Source organism: Hyperolius riggenbachi, chromosome 1 (genome assembly GCF_040937935.1).
Source record: "Hyperolius riggenbachi isolate aHypRig1 chromosome 1, aHypRig1.pri, whole genome shotgun sequence".
NCBI lineage: Eukaryota > Metazoa > Chordata > Amphibia > Anura > Hyperoliidae > Hyperolius > Hyperolius riggenbachi.
In genome coordinates, this window is record NC_090646.1 from 283,024,250 (window position 1) to 283,045,668 (window position 21,419).

A 21,419-nucleotide genomic window follows, 5' to 3' on the forward strand; every position below is an offset into this window, starting at 1 on the left:
ACTCACTATGCCTCTCAGTGAATACTTTGGGATGTCTTCTTTCCAAAATGGGGTCATTTGGGGGGTATTTATACTATCCTGGAATTCTAGCCCCTCATGAAACATGTCAGGTGGTCAGAAAAGTCATAGATGCTTGAAAATGGGAAAATTCACTTTTTGCACCATAGTTTGTAAACGCTATAACTTTTACCCAAACCAATAAATATACACTGAATGTTTTTTTTTTTTATCAAAAACATGTTTGTCCACATTTTTCGCGCTGCATGTATACAGAAATTTTACTTTATTTGAAAAATGTCAGCACAGAAAGTTAAAAAAAACATTTTTTTGCCAAAATTCATGTCTTTTTTGATGAATATAATAAAAAGTAAAAATCGCAGGAGCAATCAAATAGCACCAAAAGAAAGCTTTATTAGTGACAAGAAAAGGAGCCAAAATTCATTTAGGTGGTAGGTTGTATGAGCGAGCAATAAACCGTGAAAGCTGCAGTGGTCTGAATGGAAAATAAGTGTCCGGAAAGCCCTAGGACCTCAAGTGGTTAAGCACAGCAAAACCCACAAGCAGCCTAAGAAGTTGCCTTCACCACTGTGAGTACTACCAGTGATTTCTGCTGGTTGGTTGACACTGCTGGTGAGCTGAGTTCTGTATAACCAATACTCTACTGTATAATATGCAGTCATCACCCCGCATATAAAATGCAGCAATAATTCTCCACATAAAATTCAGCCATCCCCCCCATATGCAGTGCAAGCACCCCATGTATGAAATGCAGCAAATCCCCATTATAAAAAGCAGCCATTACCCAAATAAGCAGTGGGCATTAAACCTCCTCCCCTTTCATCATTTGTGTCCGTGGACTATCACTTCTTTCCTCCGCCTCACTTTGCCAATAATCATATTATCACATACAAAAAAAGCCATTGGTGCCAGTGGGCTATCAGCTATCACCCCTATCCATAGCTAACATTAACTCCTCCTACCCTTACCTATCCCTGACTGCTGCACCAATACCTCTCCATCACAGCCGATAACGGTAGTTGCTATAGGTATAGCTGCATGATAGCGAATTGCGCCCCTGGCAGACCATTTAGGTGCTATAACCATAATCCACGGGTTTTGCTGTATTTTAGCAAGACTACGACACCAACATTGTACACTTGGTGCACCACAGCTGCAATTACCAATTGCAGTCTATGGTAGCGCCCAAATACTGAATAGGGCCCTAAGGCGTCTCGCCTCCATATACTGTGTTGTTCAGTAGTGATGCTTCTTGTGTAGTTGTTTTTTCAATGTCCCCCTCCTCTTTGTGCAGCTTGCAGTGTAGCCTGTGTTTTATTTACCTCTCTCCCACTGCGTCATGAATTAAGCTGGCACATTTCTTGTCTTGTGTCTCCTCGGCTGCAAGCACCACATGGCTATGATTACATCAGGGGATGGGAGCCAAGAAGGTGCATAAGATAGACTATCTAATTTTCACTTCAGAGCAGGTAAATGTCATCCACCGCCACACCAAAATCAGTGAATATGCTTACCGGCCTAAGACCCAATTTACAAGGTCTTACTGTGTGCAATCAATTGATAGCTCATGCCTTCAAACATTCACACTTTAAACACTCACACATTAAAGCGGACCCAAACCAAACATTTTTGTAATTCTAAATATTTAGTTGCACCACTCTGACACATACAAAGATAAATAAACACTCCTTCAAGCCTATGTGCATTTCAGTGCATGCTTTTCACCCTTCTCTTTTCATACCTAGGGTTATACAGGTGGCAGCCATTACTTCTGAGCTTAGTAGGAAGTTTTAGATCATGGGTGTGTTTGTCATCAGCTACCCTCTCTCACAGTGGCGTCGTCTATGTGAAGTCTCACACAAGCTGAGATCACCTCCCGTGTGACATCATCAGTAGCAGCCTGTGTTTTGTTTTTGATCTCCTTCACCAGTCTGCCGGATTCTGTCCCGGCAATATGAAAGGAAGGGAGGGGTTCCTCCAATAAATGTAAAATATATTATATTTGTCATCATGCAGCTGAAAAAAGGCTGCTATAAGTTAGAAAATAGATTTTATTTCTGAAATCTTGTATTTTTTATTTGGGTCCACTTTAAAGGGACTCTGAGCAGTGCAGAAACTATGGAAAGATGCATATCATTTTAAAGCTCTCTTTCTCCTCTTTCCAATGATATATAAACCGCCGCCCTACGCCTTTTAGTTTTCACTATTTTCGCGATTGAAATTGCAGCGGCCGCGATTTCAATCACGAAAATAGATAAATCTAAAAGGCGTAGGGCGACGATTTAGGGGTCACCAGAAAGAGGAGAAAGAGAGCTTTAAAATGATATCCATCTTTCCATAGTTACATTGTATTACACAGGGCGACTTTTTCCTAAAGTCAGCAGCTCCATTCTGCTGAATGGAGCTGGTGACACTTGGGAAAAGTGTCGTCCTGTGTAATACAATGTAACTATGGAAAGATGGATATCATTTTAAAGCTCTCTTTCTCCTCTTTCTGGCGACACCTAAATCGTCGCCCTACACCTTTTAGTTTTCTCTATTTTCACGATTGAAATCGCGGCCGCTGCAATTTCAATCGCAAAAATAACGAAAACTAAAAGGCGTAGGGCGGCGGTTTATATATCATTGGAAAGAGGAGAAAGAGAGCTTTAAAATGATATGCATCTTTCCATAGTTTCTGCACTGCTCGGAGTCCCTTTAAGCACATCCACTGTATCCTGTAAAGGTGGCCACACACCACACAATTTTTTAAATATCTGTTCAATTCAAGAATAGCAATCAATTTTTCTGACTGATTGTAACATTTCAAAAATATGACCAATGTACCACGCACATATGTTAAATTTTTCCTCAATTATGATAAAAATGATTGGAAACTCTGAGAAAATTGCTTGGGTGTATATATTAATAAAGTGACAATCTACCACACACCATTCAATTTTCATAGAAATTGATCAAAAAAATCCACCATTCCTGACCGACTTTTATCGAATAAAAATGGAAAATCCGATCAGATTTCTTGCTCGAATAAAAAAAGAAAACTTTCGATTTTTTGGGAAATCCGATCTTTTTTATCGTATTGCTGTAAAATTGGATCATTTTATTGTATTATTTGTGATTTCACGGATCTCAGGCATTACCTCAGTGTAATTACTGTTGTTTTGTACTGAACAAGGTGTGTTATACCTCTGCATTCTTTTAAATATTTTATGGTCTAAGGCAGGCCTGGTCAAACCTTTAAAGGTTATTGTGCTGTTGCGTATCTTTTAGAGCAGAGAAGAGTTCAGGTCCGCTTTAAGCTGGCCATGCACTATACATTTTTTTCCCCCTAATTAGACATTCAATTAGACAAAAACATCTAAGGGCCTGTACACACTGCTGCATTTGTGCTGTGTTTTTAAAATAGCATGTGTTTTTTAAATCGCAAAGGTCTTTTGAAAAATCATGAAAATAGTGAGGACCGTACAGGTCATCATGGTTTTCATGATTTTTCAATAGACCCATCACGATTTCATGGTTTTTTAAAAGACCTGGGGCCTGATTCACAAAGCGGTGCAAACTTTTTCGCGGACTTTTGCGCGCGCAATTTGCCGAGATCGCGCGAATCGCGGCACATTGCGCGCGCAAAAGTCCGCGAAAAAGTTTGCACCGCTTTGTGAATCAGGCCCCTTGTGTGCAACACTGGTGCAATGCGCTTTTAGAAAAACACAATCGCAGTGACTGCTACGCTTTTTAAGCACTGCGTTTGAAAAAATGCGATTTTCATTGCATTTTTAGGTAAACAATCAGGAGACCAGGAAAAGATAGCCTAAGGAAAATCGCAAGCGCACAGAAATAACAAGTAGTAAAAACTAAATCGCATCACACTGTGTTTCTGCTTGCGATTTTCAGTGGATCATGGAATATAAAGAGGGACACCTTTAAAGGGAATCTGAGGTGAGAGGGATATGGAGGCTGACATATTTAGTTCCTTGTTAACAATGCCAGTTGCCAGGCAGCCCTGTTGATCTTCTGGAATAAGTAGAGTCTGAATCAAAATCCTGGAACAAGGATATGGTAATCCAGTAAAACCTGAGTCTGCTGAGTCAGAGTACCTGATCTGCTCATGCTTGTTCAGGGTCTATGGCTACAAGTATTAGATACACAGGATCAGGAGGACTGTCAGGCAACTGATATTGTTTAAAGGACAACTGTAGTGAGTGGTATGTGGAGGCTGCCATATTTGTTTTCTTTTAAGCAATACCAGTTACCAGGCAGCCCTGCTGGTCTATTTGGCTGCTGTAGTGTCTGCATCACCCCAGAAACAAGCATGCAGCTAATCTTGTCAGATCCGACAATAATGTCAGAAACACCTGATCTGCTGCATGCTTGTTCAGGGTCTATGGCTAAAAGTATTAGAGGCAGAGGATCAGCAGGACTGCCAGGCAACTGGTATTGCTTATAAGGAAATAAACATGGCAGCCTCCACGTACCTCTCGCTACAGTTTTCCTTTAAAAGGAAATAATTATTGCCTCCATATCCCTCTCAACTTGGGTTCCCTTTAAGACACGTCCATGTCACACCCCCACTCAGTGGCGTAGCAACAGGTATTGCAGTAGTTGTGACCGCATCGGGGCCCATGGGCCAGAGGGCCCCCCTCAACCACAGTATTTGCTCTTTATCAGTCCTGTGCTGATAATATTTACTTCTATAGATGCTTTGAATAGTAGTGATTCAACTAGTGATCATTAATACACTGTTTCCCATCACCTTCTTGCACTTCTGACGCTGTGGTTGTCCTTGATTGGTTTTGGTGTGCTGTATCAATTGCTTCGTATATCATGCTTGGGGGGCCCCAATGTAAAACTTGCACCGGGACACACAGCTTCGTAGCTACGACACTGCCCCCACTGCACCCTAGTAAGGAATACCATAAAGAGTTCATAAGCAAAAAATGTAAATTTATAATTCAATCCACACTGGTCATTTTTATCATCACTACTTTCCATCATATTACAGTAAACTGATATAATTAAAGAAAAAAAAGAAAACAGCCAGATATTTACCTAAAGAAAGGGAAGGCTCTGGGTCCTAGAGCCTACCAGTCCCTCTCCCAGTCTCCTCATTGCAGTCAGTGTTGCCAACTCATCCCTTTAATTACTGACACATATGAATTATACAAGTTTTATGGCTAGGTAGATGCAGTTAAGGCACTGATTATGTGCAAATAGCCCCAGAACCTGTATAACTTAGATGTGTCAGTAATTAAAGGGATGAGTTGGCAACACTGATTGCAGTGATAGCTTTCCTGTTTGAATTCCCCACCGCGAGGTACTTCGGAAGTCTTCAGGAGCCGAGCCCTCCTGAAGACAGGTGGCTCCATACTGCGCACGCGTGAGAGAGGGCACAGTAAGTAGTGGCCCATCTTCAGGAGCACTTGGGCTCCCGAAGACTTCTGAAGCTTACCCATACGGGAAACGGGGACCGGCTAATTTTTCCTGCCACCCGGCTGGAAAAAAATTCTGGGGAGAACACTAGGAAGGCACCATAGGTAAGTATCTGGCTGTTTTTTTTTTTATGATTACCACTGACTTTAACCTATTTTGGTTCCTGGACGTAGTTTCTACGTCCAGGAACCATGCGCGCTACCGCGCGCTCCTGCGGCCAATCGCGCGTGTGCACGCGCACTCCCGGCCGCGGATTCGGTAGCCAGGGAATCAATGTATCGGGCTACGGAGCCCGATCATTGATTCCTCTCCCCCGCTGAAAAAGCGACAGCTTCTCTCAGAAGCTGCGCCTTTTCTGGCCGTTCCCTTCCCGATGCGCCACTCTAAGCGTGTGTTACGCTTAGAGTGACGTCATGTAAACAAACTCATGGCCGCCATCTTGTGGCCAAAAAGTAATACTACACCTGTAAAAAAAAATAATTTAAAATTAACACACATTTACATTATAAATCTATTGTTTACCTCCCACCCTCCCAAAACTACCCAAATAAAATGTTTACAATAAAAAAAAAACATGTAAATATTTACCTAAGGGTCTAAACTTTTTAAATATCAATGTAAAGATGAAATATTTCTATATTTTTTTTATTTTAAACTTGTAAATAGTGATAGATGCAAAACGGAAAAAATGCACCTTTATTTCCAAATAAAATATTGTCGCCATACATTGTGATAGGGACATAATTTTAACAGTGTTATAACCGGGACATATGGGCAAATACAATACGTGAGTTTTAATTATGGAGGCATGTATTATTTTAAAACTACAATGGCTGAAAACTGAGAAATAATGAATTTTTTCCGTTTTTTCTTATTCTTCCTGTTAAAATGCATTTACAGTAAAGTGGCTCTTAGCAAAATGTACCCCCCAAAGAAAGCCTAATTGGTGGCGGAAAAAACAAGATATAGATCAGTGCATTGTGATAAGTAGTGATAAAGTTATAGGCTAATGAATGGGAGGTGAACATTTCTCACGTGAAAACGACGGAACCTGAATGGGTTCACAAAGTAAAAATATATCAATTTAACGGCAGAGAATAAAGTTTAGAGTCCAATGCAAAGAAGAGGGACTGCGTTCCAAAAGGACAGCTTTAGTCTCATCTTCAGGTTCACATTGAAGGCTGGTCCCTTCCATCCCCTTACAGAGCAAAGCCCCTGTGGTGAGGCCTCATTCAACATAGCTGAATGATACCCTTGCATCAAAATACTGTCTTGAAGACAATTTTTATGGAGCGCTGTACTGCATGTACTATAATGACTGAAACTTTAGATCAGGGGTCTCAAACTCGCGGCCCGCGGGCCATTTGCGGCCCGCGATACAATATTTTGTGGCCCCAAGGCCCCAGAGCTTGTAGGGGCCCCCAGTGGCTACAAGAGGAAAAAAAAATTTTTCAAATCGGCCTTATAGTTTTTGAGAAAATCGATTTTAAAGTTGCAAAGGAAAAAAATACACATTTAAAAACCCGCCGACTTTAATGGTTAATAGCAAATCCACCTTAAATGCTAGAAACCCTAAATTTGCAGGATATGTTAAGGAGATCATTAGGAATAAGAGGAAAAAACAATTTTTCAAAAAGACCTTATAGTTTTTGAGAAAATCGATTTTAAAGTTTCGAAGGAAAATAGTATACTTTTAAATGCGGTAAATGTCACTTTTAGTAGCAAGCCTAACGGTAGTGTAATTTTACATGTATCAAAAGAAAGAGCAATACATTTCCTGACAGAGTTTCCAGGGGGTCCATACGCAGCCGCAGCGCTTTGGCCAGGTATCGCTATACAGCCGTAATATGGCTGTATGAAGATTCCTGGCATTTTTTCCTATTTTCCCAATTTTTTTTTTTATGTTTAGAGTGGGCGGGCAGAGGCGGCGATCCGCCGCGATTGACGTCAGGAGGGGCAGAGCTGAAGCTGAAAGCTCTGCCCCTTCCAGGAAATGCCGGCGGATTGCCCCCGGGGCAATTTGGGGGCTCTGCAGCCCTCGTTTTGCGGCGGGGACACGTGAACTCCCTTATGCGGCCCAGCCTCATCCTGACTTTGCCTCCTGCGGCCCCCGGGTAAATTGAGTTTGAGACCCCTGCTTTAGATGGAGTTCCACTTTAACAATTCTTATCAAAATCTTTGTATAACTTGTACCTTTATATTTTATAGACACCTGCTAATTTGCTGAAAAAAACGGCTGCTAAGTATATGCATTAAAATTCGTTCGAACTCTTCTATAGAGAGCTGCATGCAAAACACACTCACCATCAATAGTACAGCGAGCGGCCCTCCTCCCGCCGCATAGCGGCTGGAGGCGCGATGACGTCACGGAGACAGACGGCGTGACTCGCAGGCTGGACGGGCCCGGACAGTGTTCTATGCAGAACTAGGTGAGTAGAGAGGCAGAGTGGGCTGTTGGAGGGAGTGGGGGTAGCTCGCACCTTATGTTGCACCTTCGTAGCTCAGTCGCTGGTGCGCTTTGTTGCTATGGGTTTCCTAGACGGAAGACACATGTATGTCATTTAGGCTACACACACCATACACAGCTCGTAACAATGCTATGCTGTTTGATATTGGAACAGGGATGGATCTGTAGTATGTGTGTATTTGAACTGAAGTAGAGTTGCCCGGCGTTACAAATGCTGCTGTCTTGTACTTGCGAACAGTGCTGCTGTGTTGTTGCTTTTTATTGGACGCACATAGATTATGTGCTACATTCAAAGGGTTCGGCTTTTCTGCTTAATTATCTGTATGACTCAATGCAGACTTGTCTAAACTTACGAGTTAGAAGTCTTATTAAGACCAGTGTTGTGACTGAAATATCAAAACAAAAACCTGTGCGTTCTAAAACTGGTGCACAAGTCCAAAGGAACCAGGCAGGTGTTTCAGCTGTTAGTGGAAACCACAATGATTCTGATTGGTTGGTCTGGGTAGCTACTTCCCCATAGCAATTGTTTTTTTTTGTTTTGCAATTCTCTTGCGATTCTGACTGCGAAGGAAAAGTATGCTTATCACACTACTTAGCACGCAAAGCGGCTGATTTTGCACGCAAAGTAGTGCGCACAAAACTTTATGCACGCTAAACTTTACGTGCGAAGAGACAGTTTGCACGTGATAAGCGTCTTTTCACTGGCGTGCTAACACTTAGCACGCTTTTGTGAATCAAGCCCTATATTTGTCTCTTCCATGATGTTGTATTGCAGCGCTCAGTCGTTCTGAGGCAGTATGGCTGCCTTTCATAGTCATGCACTGCAGGTGCGTGCGATGTCCAGAGCCAATGCATGTTGCAGTGCACTAATAAACATCATACTATATTTGTCTGTTCCATTGCAGCGCTCAATCTTTCTCATGCAGCATGGCTGCCATTCATAGTCATGAATTGCAAGCGTGTGTGATGTCTGGAGCAAATGCATGCAGCAGTGCATTGCATGCATACTGTGAAAGGAGCCTGATGGGCCCATTCACACTTGCGTTTGCGAAACGCGGTGATTTTTGAAAAATCACTGGACACTGCGGCGATTTTCCTGTGATCGCGCTTATATAGCATTGAAACGCGATCGCCGGGAAATCGCCTGAAAATGGTGCAGGCGACTTCTTTGTGTTTTGGGAGATTTGCGATTAGCGCAAATCGCCCAAGTAAGAACAAGCTTATAGGGTTTTATTACACTAGCACTTTTTAAAAGTGCTAGCGTTTGAGCGTTTTGCCGAAATCGTGGAAAAACGCTCTAGTGTGAATGGGCCCTGAGGGTGTGTACACACATCCATTTTTGATTGGCCAGTGATGGACAACATTTTACCACTTCCTTGTAGTTTGAAATAAAAATAGCACGCAATTAGGGCCTGAGCCCATGGACGCAGTTGTGTCCGTTTTCAGTTAAACATCAATGTCAGGGCTGGAACCCACTAGAGCGATTTTCTGAGCGTTTAGGGAGCGATTGAAACTGCTAGCGATTTCCCTAAACGCTCAGCTAATGTTATGGATGGGCCAAATTCCACTGGAGCGATTGCGATTACCAAAATCGCAAACACAGGACATGCAGCATTTTTGAGCGTTAGTGATTAGCTTTTCTGCAATGTAAAGTATATAAACGCTGGCATAATCGCTTGTCAAAACCTACACAGCAATTTTGCTAGCGTTTTTACATTACTGCACAATCGCTTGTCAAAACCTACACAGCAATTTTGCTAGCGTTTTTACATTACTGCACACTGTAACAAAATTAAAATGAATTGAAAGGACCAATCAAAATTAAAACCGCTAATCGCTACACAACCGCTGGCAAATTGATTACACTTTTGAAATTGCTACCGAAAAACGCTTATGAAATCGGATACAAAACACTAGCGATTGCGATTAGCAATAGCGTTTTGTAGTGGTTTCCAGGCCTTACAGATGCTGAAAAGCAGACAGAAGTGGATACAACTGCATCAGTGGGCTCAGGCCTTTAATCTAGTCCGACTTCAGTCAGAGCATCGAATCTGCATGCTTGTTCAGGGTCTATGGCTAAAGGTCATAGGGCTGGATCACACTGCAAGAGCTTTGTATAAGTGCTTGTGATTTAAAAAGCTCTTGCTAATGTAGGCCTGAACGATTTTAGGAAAAAATTGAATTGAGCGATTTCTGTTTGAAATTGCGATTTCAATTTGATTCACGATTTCCTTCAAATCAAGTTTTGTCCTGCTTCTGTGCCTGTTTGTTCCCCCTCTGTCCCCCTGTCTTTCTTTGTGCCCCCTTTGCCTCTTTCTGCCTCCTCTGGGTCTCTCTTTTGCCCCCTTTGTGTCTCTGTGCCCGCTTTGTTTCTCTCGGTGTCTCTCTCTGTGCCCCCTCTGTCTCTCTTTGTGCTCCCTCTGTGTCTCCTGTGTCTTTCTCTGTGCCTGCTCTGTCTCCGTACTCGCTGTCTTTGTGCCTACTCTGTCCCCCAAGCTGCATCAGTTCTGGACATAGCTTCAAGCACGAGTCCAGCGATGCCCGTCTAACCACTTCGCCTCCTGCAGACTCTAATGCACGAAATACTTCCTGTATGTCATGTGACATAGAGGAACTCAGAGTTTTGCCAAGCACAAGAGTCGGCAGAGGACGGACATCGTTGGACTCGTGCGGAAGGTATGTCCAAAGCTGCGGGCCGCACGCGCCGGGACTTTGAGGAGGTTTGAAGCCACTTCTTCAAACATCCCCATGTGGAAATGGCGTGATCGCGATAATTGCTACTTTAACGATTCCGAAATTGTGATCTTGGTGATTGCGATTTCGGTTTAAATTCAATTTTTCTTTCAGGCCTATGCTAATGTAATGCTATGTGTGTGTTCACTTGAGCGATGTGACTTTATAAAAATCACCCATAGCATTGCATTAGCAAGAGCTTTTCAAATCACAAGTGGTTAAAAAAAACTCTTGCATTGTGAACAAGCCCTTAGAGGCAGAGGATCAGCAGTACAGCCAGGCAATTTGCATTGTTTAAAAGGAAATAAATCTCTCTCACTTCAGGTTCCCTTTAAAGAGACTCTGTAACATTCAAAAGATCCCCTGAGGGGTACTCACCTCGGGTGGGGGAAGCCTCCGGATCCTAATGAGGCTTCCCACGCCGTCCTCTGTCCCACGGGGGTCTCTCCGCAGCCCTCCGAACAGCCGGCGACTGTGCCGACTGTCATTTCAATATTTACCTTTGCTGGCTCCAGCGGGGGCGCTGTGGCGGCTTTCCATTCCGAACTACACGGAAATACCCGATCTCATTCGGGTCCGCTCTACTGCGCAGGAAACTTGCGCCTGCGCAGTAGAGCGGACCCGACGGCGATCGGGTATTTCTGTGTAGTTCGGAGCCGACAGCCGTCAGAGCGCCTGCGCAGGAGCCAGGAAGGTAAATATTGACGTCACCGCTGCCCGGACTCCACGGAGGGCTGCAGCGAGACCCCTGACGGATGGAGGACGGCGTGGGAAGCCTCATTAGGATCCGGAGGCTTCCCCCACCCGAGGTGAGTACCCACCAGGGGATCTTTTTATGTTACAGTTCCTTGCCCTTGAATCCTGTCATCAATATCTTGACTAGACACATGACAGTTGGTCATCGGTAGCATTGAATCAAATCAGAGGAAGCAAACTATGCTGCGGGCATCCCTTTAGATGTGTAAAATCTGTATTCTAGCATGCAGGAGAGCTCCCCCTGGTGGCTGCAGCACATCTAACGGGATGACAGGCTGCATTGGACAGAAAACCTCGTCACACACACGGTTCCCTGCATGCCTGCTGCCCTGCTAGAAGGCTGGTAAGTGACACTTACCGAGCGGGGCTTAGTGAATTGAGGCATGTTTGTTCAGTAAATTACAGAACTTCTGCCTCATGGGGAAAACTTTAGTGAATTTGGAAAAAAAAGTGTAAAATACCGCATGAGGTATTTTACCGTTCAAAATGATTTTACCAAACTGACAATTGTGAATAGAGCCCAATGAGTGGAAACTCCTCTGGGTTGAACTGGATGTTTGCACAGGACTGATAAGATTTGTATGGCTATGTCCCAGTTCACACTGCAAATTGCAAAATGCAATTCATTGCAATTTTTTCAAGCGGTTTTTAAGGGATGTGAAATTTTGCAGCATTGCTGTAAGTGTATTTGCGCTGCATGCAGCATTTTCTGAGCAATTGTGTTTGATTTTATGCAATTTGCAATGCTATAGTGAAAAAAAAAAGTACATTGTCACAGAGCTTTGCTGGTCGCCTGTGAACAGCAAAATGCTGAAAATCTCAGAAAAAGCAATGTGAACTAGCCTTAATGCTATTTGACAGCTAAATTTTACTATATATGTCATATACAGTAAGGCCTGGTGCACACCAGAGGAGTTTTTCTGAGCGTTTTGAGTTTTTAAATCTGCTGCTAATGTTATCCTATGTGTCTGTGCACACTGGAGCAATGAGGTTTTGTAAAAACCCCATAGCATTACATTGGGAAGATTGAAACCTCTAAAAGCTCTTCCCAATGTAATGCTATGGGGTTTTTTACAAAACCTCATTGCTCCAGTGTGCACAGACACATAGGATAACATTAGCAGCAGATTTAAAAACTCAAAACGCTCAGAAAAACTCCTCTGGTGTGCACCAGGCCTAAGTGCTTATTTTTCTGGTTTTCAAAGTCAGTGTTTGCCCATTGTAAAACTTTACCTCATCCTGATTTACTTCTGTTTTTCTTTCCAACTTTAAATTTGTTTTAGATATGTATCAACCCTTACATGCAATGCCAAGTTGGCTCAAATACCAAAATCCAATCTCTGATGACGGTGCAAATTATTTCATAACATACACATAAGTGTAACATACTCAGCTTTAATATCTGAAGATCTGGTATAAACATTGAGGGCTTAGAGATAAGCAAGGCAAATACAATATATTGGTTTTGTTTGATAAACGAGTAGCTGAAATGACTATAGTCAGCTTTGCTATCTATATTGCATTCAGAATAAAACTTTAAGGTGTCCATTATGGTATAATTTTTAGCAAGCAATCATAATTTCAATAAGATCATTCAGGTTGAAAGAAAATATTGTATTTAATCTATCCACACAACTAAAGAATTCAACTTGTGATCATAACTTTGCCAGTTATGATTATCTCTACCGTATTTTTCAGAAGATACACTTTTTCTTCAGGTGCGTCTTACATTCCAGAGATGGTATTGTGGCCCCCGGAGTATACTTACCGGAATCTGCTGCTACATTCCTCTCCTCCCCCGTCTCGCTTTGGTCATCCCAGGGGGGCCCCCGTCATTCAGGATAAAGCTCCTCAGGGCACCAGCTTCCACACTCCTCTTCACTCTCCGTATGTAGACTGCAGCATTGCGGTGTACGCGCGCTGTTTCCGTTGCCGCTACATTTCACTTACCCCTGCTGTCACCACAAACTACACTCCACTAACTAACCCCTGCTGCCACAGACTACACTACACTTCACTCTTCACTTTGCAGCCTTGCGGTGTACACATGCTGTTTCCATCATCACCATCCTTGGAGGAAGGTTACAGCATCCTTGGCACTTCCTGGTTACAGTGGCTCTACTGCTTGACATGCGGCAGGGTCACACATGATGCCATGTCTAACCCTGGTGCACGTGTGCTGCAAGTCATGCAGTAGATGCACTGTAACCAGGAAGTGCCAAGGACGTTGTAACCATCCTCCAAGACTGGCGATAATGGAAACCATATGTGTTAGTAAAGTGTTGTTGGTGGCAGCAGGAGTTAGTGAAGTGTGGTGTAGTTTGTGGTGGCAACAGGGGTAAGTGAAGTGTAGCTTAGATGGGCAGTTTACGGGGTAAAGGTCCATAAGACACCCCTTCACTATAGACGCATCTAGGTTTCGTTTATTTTTACATTTTTTTGCCCTCTAAATCTAGGTGCGTCTTATATTCCGAAAAGGAAAGTATGTAAAAAGCAAGCAGATCATTTCTTTGAGGATTTAGGAATAGTTTATAACAGTCAGCTTCTCTGTTTTCATGCAATACCATCTGAACAATCTGATTGAAGAAAAAAAACAATAGTTCACTAAAAAAGTGTATTGTTAATGAGCACCTTTAAGGCCCATACATACATGATGATCGCCTGTGTGTACAGCGGGCCGTCGACCAATCTGGCATGACGGTTGTTATCACCCACGCGATGCCAAGCGACGTTCACATGACTGTGCACCTGTACCCACGTCACAAGATTGTGAAAATGACTGTCGCTCAAAAAAAATGCTGGTCATTGGGAAAATTGTCGGAAAACAAATCATGAGGTGGGTACAGGCCTTTAGATTCTGTAGAATGTACATAAACTTGATATACTACATGCTAGGACACCAGAACTGAGAGGGATATGGAGGCTGACATATTTATTTCCTTTTAAACAATGCAGATTGCCTGGCTGTCCAGCTGAACCTCTGCCTATAATACATTGAGGGCCTGTTTCCACTACACGCAGAATGGATGCAGAAAAACTGACTCCAATGAATGCCTGTTTCCACTAAACGTGATATTTCTGATGCAAATTTTCCCATAGACATTCATTGGAGATAGTTTTTCTGCATCCAATCTGCGTGTAGTGGAAACAGGCCCTTAGCCATTGACCCTGGACAAGCATGCAGATCAGATGTTTCTCACAAAAATCTGACAAGATTAGCTGCATGCTTAATTCAAGTGTGTGATTCAGACACTACTTCAGCCAAATAGATCAGGAGAGCTGCCAAGCAATTGGTATCGGAAGAGCTGTGGGAAAAGAAATCGCAATTGGTTTTCTGCACCGATTGTTGCTAGCGAGCCAGATCAAAATTGTATGTTTAGGTCCTAGCAGACTGCAGCCTTGGGGTTTTTCCTTTGGTGAAATCTTGCCAATCAGCTGCTAGCAGAGTTCTTTTCATGAGATATGTTTGCTCTCTGATAAGGAATGTTTGTTTATTTACCTGGTTCAAAAGGAATTCCTTCAGGGACCAGCAACCCCAAATGGCAAAGTGTTGCTGGCTCCCTTTATGGATAAAATAAACACCACAGGAGGCCTCTTCAGGATCTGGTCTCTCCAGACCCGCTGGAGCGGTCAACCAACCTTAGGAATACATGGAATATATGATTTTTGCTTGTTTAACCACTTGAGGACCACAGTCTTTTTTTTCCCTTAAGGACCAGAGCCTTTTTCTTCATTCAGACCACTGCAGCTTTCACGGTTTATTGCTCGGTCATACAACCTACCACCTAAAGGAATTTTACCTCCTTTTCTTGTCACTAATACAGCTTTCTTTTGCTGCTATTTGATTGCTGCTGCGAGTTTTAGTTTTTATTATATTCATCAAAAAAGACATGAATTTTGGCAAAAAATGACTTTTTTAACTTGCTGTGCTGACATTTTTCAAATAAAGTAAAATTTCCTATACATTTGAGCGCGAAAGTTATTCTGCTACATGTCTTTGATAAAAAAAAAAACCATTCAGTGTATATTTATTGGATTGGGTAAAAGTTATAGCGTTTACAAACTATGGTGCCAAAAGTGAATTTTCCCATTTTCAAGCATCTCTGACTTTTCTGCGCCCCTGTCAGGTTTCATGAGGGGTTAAAATTCCAGGATAGTACAAATACCCCCCAAATGACCCCATTTTGGAAAGAAGACATCCTAAAGTATTCAGTGAGAGGCATGGTGAGTTCATAGAAGATTTTATTTTTTGTCACAAGTTAGCGGAAAATGACACTTTCTGACACAAAAAAGAAGAAAAAAAAGTTTCCATTTCTTCTAACTTGCGACAAAAAAAAAAATGAAATCTGCCACAGACTCACTATGCTCCTCTCTGAATACCTTGAAGTGTCTACTTTCCAAAATGGGGTCATTTGTGGGGTGTGTTCACTGTCCTGGCATTTTGGGGGGTGCCTAATTGTAAGCACCCCTGTAAAGCCTAAAGATGCTCATTGGACTTTTGGCCCCTTAGCGCAGTTAGGCTGCAAAAAAGTGCCACACATGTGGTATTGCCGTACTCAGGAGAAGTAGTATAATGTGTTTTGGGGTGTATTTTTACACATACCCATGCTGGGTGGGAGAAATATCTCCGTAAATGACAATTGTTTAATTTTTTTTACACACAATTGTCTATTTATAGAGATATTTCTCCCACTCAGCATGGGTATGTGGAAAAATACACCCCAAAACACATTATACTACTTCTCCTGAGTACGGCGATACCACATGTGTGGCACTTTTTTGCACCCTAACTGCGCTAAGGGACCCAAAGTTCAATGAGTACCTTTAGGATTTCACAGGTCATTTTGAGAAATTTCGTTTCAAGACTACTCCTCACGGTTTAGGGCCCCTAAAATGCCAGGACAGTATAGGAACCCCACAAATTACCCCATTTTAGAAAGAAGACACCCCAAGGTATTCCGTTAGGAGGATGGTGAGCTCATAGAAGATTTTTTTTTTTTGTCACAAGTTAGCGGAAATTGATTTTAATTGTTTTTTTTTCACAAAGTGTCATTTTCCGCTAACTTGTGACAAAAAATAAAATCTTCTATGAACTCACCATACTCCTAACGGAATACCTTAGGGTGTCTTCTTTCTAGAATGGGGTCATTTGTGGGGTTCCTATACTGCCCTGGCATTTTAGGGGCCCTAAACCGTGAGGAGTAGTCTTGAAACCAAATGTCGCAAAATGACCTGTGAAATCCTAAAGGTACTCATTGGACTTTGGGCCTCTTAGCGCACTTAGGGTGCAAAAAAGTGCCACACATGTGGTACCGCCGTACTCAGGAGAAGTAGTATAATGTGTTTTGGGGTGTATTTTTACACATACCCATGCTGGGTGGGAGAAATATCTCTGTAAATGACAATTGTTTGATTTTTTTTTTACACACAATTGTCCATTTACAGAGAGATTTCTCCCACCCAGCATGGGTATGTGTAAAAATACACCCCAAAACACAATATACTACTTCTTCTGAGAACGGCGATACCACATGTGTGACACTTTTTTGCAACCTAGGTGCGCTAAGGGGCCTAACGTCCTATTCACAGGTCATTTTGAGGCATTTGGATTCTAGACTACTGCTCACGGTTTAGGGCCCCTAAAATGCCAGGGCAGTATAGGAACCCCACAAGTGACCCCATTTTAGAAAGAATACACCCCAAGGTATTCTGTTAGGAGTATGGTGAGTTCATAGAAGATTTTTTTTTTTGTCACGTTAGCGGAAAATGACACTTTGTAAAAAAAAAAACAATACATATCAATTTCCGCTAACTTGTGACAAAAAATAAAATCTTCTATGAACTCATCATACACCTAACAGAATACCTTGGGGTGTCTTCTTTCTAAAATGGGGTCACTTGTGGGGTTCCTATACTGCCCTGGCATTTTACGGGCCCAAAACTGTGAGTAGTCTGGAAACCAAATTTCTCAAAATGACTGTTCAGGGGTATAAGCATCTGCAAATTTTGATGACAGGTGGTCTATGAGGGGGCAAATTTTGTGGAACCGGTCATAAGCAGGGTGGCCTCTTAGATGACAGGATGTTTTGGGCCTGATCTGATGGATAGGAGTGCTAGGGGGGTGACAGGAGGTGATTGATGGGTGTCTCAGGGGGCGGTTAGAGGGGAATTTAGATGCAATCAATGCACTGGGGAGGTGATCGGAAGGGGGTCTGAGGGGGATCTGAGGGTTTGGCCGAGTGATCAGGAGCCCACACAGGGCAAATTAGGGCCTGATCTGATGGGTAGGTGTGCTAGGGGGTGACAGGATGTGATTGATGGGTGTCTCAAGGTGTGATTAGAGGGGGGAAATAGATGCAAGCAATGCACTAGCGAGGTGATCAGGGCTGGGGTCTGAGGACGTTCTGAGGTGTGGGCGGGTGATTGGGTGCCCGCAAGGGGCAGATTAGGGTCTAATCTGATGGGTAACCGTGACAGGTGGTGATAGGGGGTGATTGATGGGTAATTAGTGGGTGTTTAGAGGAGAGAAGAGATGTAAACACTGCACTTGGGAGGTGATCTGATGTCGGATCTGCGGGCAATCTATTGGTGTGGGTGGGTGATCAGATTGCCCGCAAGGGGCAGGTTAGGGGCTGATTGATGGGTGGCAGTGACAGGGGGTGATTGATGGGTGGCAGTGACAGGGGGTGATTGATAGGTGATTGACAAGTGATCAGTGGGTTATTACAGGGAATAACAGATGTAAATATTGCACTGGCGAATTGATAAGGGGGGGTCTGAGGGCAATCTGAGCGTGTGGGCGGGTGATTGGGTGCCCGCAAGGGGCAGATTAGGGTCTAATCTGATGGGTAACAGTGACAGGTGGTGATAGGGGGTGATTGATGGGTAATTAGTGCGTGTTTAGAGGAGAGAAGAGATGTATACACTGCACTTGGGAGGTGATCTGATGTCGGATCTGCGGGCGATCTATTGGTGTGGGTGGGTGATCAGATTGCCCGCAAGGGGCAGGTTAGGGGCTGATTGATTGGTGGCAGTGACAGGGGGTGATTGATTGGTGGCAGTGACAGGGGGTGATTGATTGGTGGCAGTGACAGGGGGTGATTGATTGGTGGCAGTGACAGGGGGTGATTGATGGGTGGCAGTGACAGGGGGTGATTGATAGGTGATTGACAGGGGATCAGTGGGTTATTACAGGGAATAACAGATGTAAATATTGCACTGGCGAATTGATAAGGGGGGGTCTGAGGGCAATCTGAGCGTGTGGGCGGGTGATTGGGTGCCTGCAAGGGGTAGATTAGGGTCTAATCTGATGGGTAACAGTGACAGGTGGTGATAGGGGGTGATTGATGGGTGTTTAGAGGAGAGATGTAAACACTGCACTTGGGAGGTGATCTGATGTCGGATCTGCGGGCGATCTATTGGTGTGGGTGGGTGATCAGATTGCCCGCAAGGGGCAGGTTAGGGGCTGATTGATGGGTGGCAGTGACAGGGGGTGATTGACGGGTGAGTGACGGGTGATTGACAGGTGATCAGGGGGGATAGATGCATATAGCACACGGGGGGGGGGGGGGTCTGGGGAGAATCTGAGGGATGGGGGGGGATCAGGAGGGGGCAGTGGGCAGGGGGGGGGATAAAAAAAAATAGCGTTGACAGATAGTGACAGGGAGTGATTGATGGGTGATTAGGGGGGTGACTGGGTGCAAACAGTGGTCTGGGGGGTGGGCAGGGGGGGGTCTGAGGGGTGCTGTGGGCGATCAGGGGGCAGGGGGGGGGAAATCAGTGTGCTTGGGTGCAGACTAGGGTGGCTGCAGCCTGCCCTGGTGGTCCCTCGGACATTGGGACCACCAGGGCAGGAGGCAGCCAGTATAATAGGCTTTGTATACATTACAAAGCCTATTATACATATGTGCAGCGGCGATCCGGGAGCTAGTAACCCGCCGGCGCTTCCGAACGGCCGGCGGGTTACTACGAGCGGTGGGCGGAGCGAGTCCCCGGCGGCTGATCGCGTCACGAATGACGCGATCGCCGCATAGCCACTCCCGCAGCCGCCCCTGCCGATGGGCGTATTGCGGTCGTTTGGGCCCGGACTTTGCCGCTGCCCATCGGCTGGGGGCGGTCCTCAAGTGGTTAAGGAATACTGTTTATATGAGAAGTATGAAAAATATATAAGGCCCCGTTCACACTTGCGTTTTGGCATGCAAACGGACCGGATCGGATCCAGTCCGTTTGCATCAGGAATGTATCAGGCTGCCATCCGGATCCGTGTGGTAAAAACAGCGAAATTACTAATAAAATTGTTGGGGTCAGCAGAAGGTGCACCTTGTGCACCTGTAGAATCGGGTCCTCCGCTGTTTAGGCCTCACCTCCACCTCCGACATACTGCCAAACAGCTCCAGCACGTTAGTCACTGCTGCTCCACTGCTGCCCATGTGTCCCCATCCGAAATGGCCGCTAGAATACGCATAGGAAGTGGGGTAGAACGTCAGGTGTTTGTATCCTGTGTGTTCTGTGCTTTCCGTTCCCCATAGGTTTCTATTTCCGGATGGTGCAGTCAGGCTCCGGTCCGGGTGCGTGGGCCGGATGATCCGGACCCGAAAAATAGCACATGTTGGAAAAGTGTCCGGATCCGATCCGGCTCCGTTCTGTACGCAACGTACGCATGTGAACGCAGGGCGGTGGAGTCGGTCCAAAAATCCACCGACTCCGACTCCTCAGTTTAGGATTCCTCCGACTCCTCGACTCCGACTCCTCTAATTTGCATATTCCAATTTTGTTGATTAAAAGTATGTAACATGAAATTCGTCTCTTAACTGCCAACGCATAGGAATTTTACAAGACAACTGAAGTGAGAAGGATATGTAGACTGCCATATGTATTCCCTTTAGACTAAAACTAGTCCTTGGTAAGAGTACTTGTAAAAGGTACAAACCGGAACAAAGAACATCTATCAGGCCCTAGGCAATGTAAGTGTGGGTACATGTAAGAATGATGTGCAGGTACTCTGCAGGGGAATGAGGAGATTCTTCCTCTATTACACATTCTTCATGCACAATCTGAACAAGGTTTATGGGTGACAGACAACACCTCTGTGTTCAATGTGCACAGCATTCTCAGTGGATTCCCTGCAGCTCTGTGGGGAGTGCATATGTGGAGTATAGTACTACTGTGTAACAAAGTAAACCTGAGACAGATGAAATTAAAGTTTTATACAGACCTGGGGCTTCCTCCAGCTGCCTTCAGGATAATCAGTCCCTCATTGTCCTCCTCCACTACCTGGATCTTCTGCTATGAGTCCAGGTACTTGAGCCAGTCGGGCGTAGTGCGCATGCACACACTCCGCCGCCAGGAGCATACTACACCTGTGCAGCACTATTGCGCAGGTGCAAAATGTTCCTGGCTGTGGGAGCGGCATGCGGCCGGACAGCGCTGACTGGCTGAATTACCAGGACTCATAGCAGAAGATCCGGGTGGTGGACAGCGAGGGACTGATTAGCCTGAAGGGGGCTGGAGGAAGCCCCAGGTATGTATAAAACTTTACTTTTCATCTGTCTCAGGTACCCTTTAATTTGTAGTCACCAAACCAAATTTTAACAACATATCAAATTTGATTTCTTAAGCAAAGGGAGTGCATACATTTGCATAAATCAGCATCAATGCAGAATTATTTCCATCTCATTGACCATCTCTATTAGTGACACAGCTACACATCAGGCTTTATTCTTACAGCATAGATGTTATTTAGTATATATAAGAGATTCCTGTGTACACATCATATATACAGTCACAATCAGATCTGTATATCTTACCTTAAAAATAGGGGGACTGCTTTATTGAAGCAGCACAAGTAACTAATTTGGTTTATTTCATTTTTGTGGACTAAGCACAGCTATTACTGTGTATATACTGTATATATACATTATTTTTAATGACTATTATCTGAGAAATAGAACATTTTATCATATTTTCTATTTTAATTACAGTTACAAATTCATTAGGAGTCGGAGTCGGTGCATTTTTT

The 21,419-nt window shown here is 44.0% G+C and overlaps 1 protein-coding gene across 1 annotated transcript in view; it reads left to right on the plus strand.

Moving 5' to 3' along the window:
- The first annotated feature begins 7,812 nt into the window (after window positions 1-7,812).
- PAQR3 (progestin and adipoQ receptor family member 3) overlaps window positions 7,813-21,419 on the plus strand; it is a 67,076-nt gene continuing 53,469 nt past the window's right edge. Inside the window, exon 1 of the mRNA XM_068233654.1 lies at window positions 7,813-7,874. The gene's annotated coding sequence lies outside the window, so the exon portion shown is untranslated. The remainder of the gene's footprint in view (window positions 7,875-21,419) is intronic.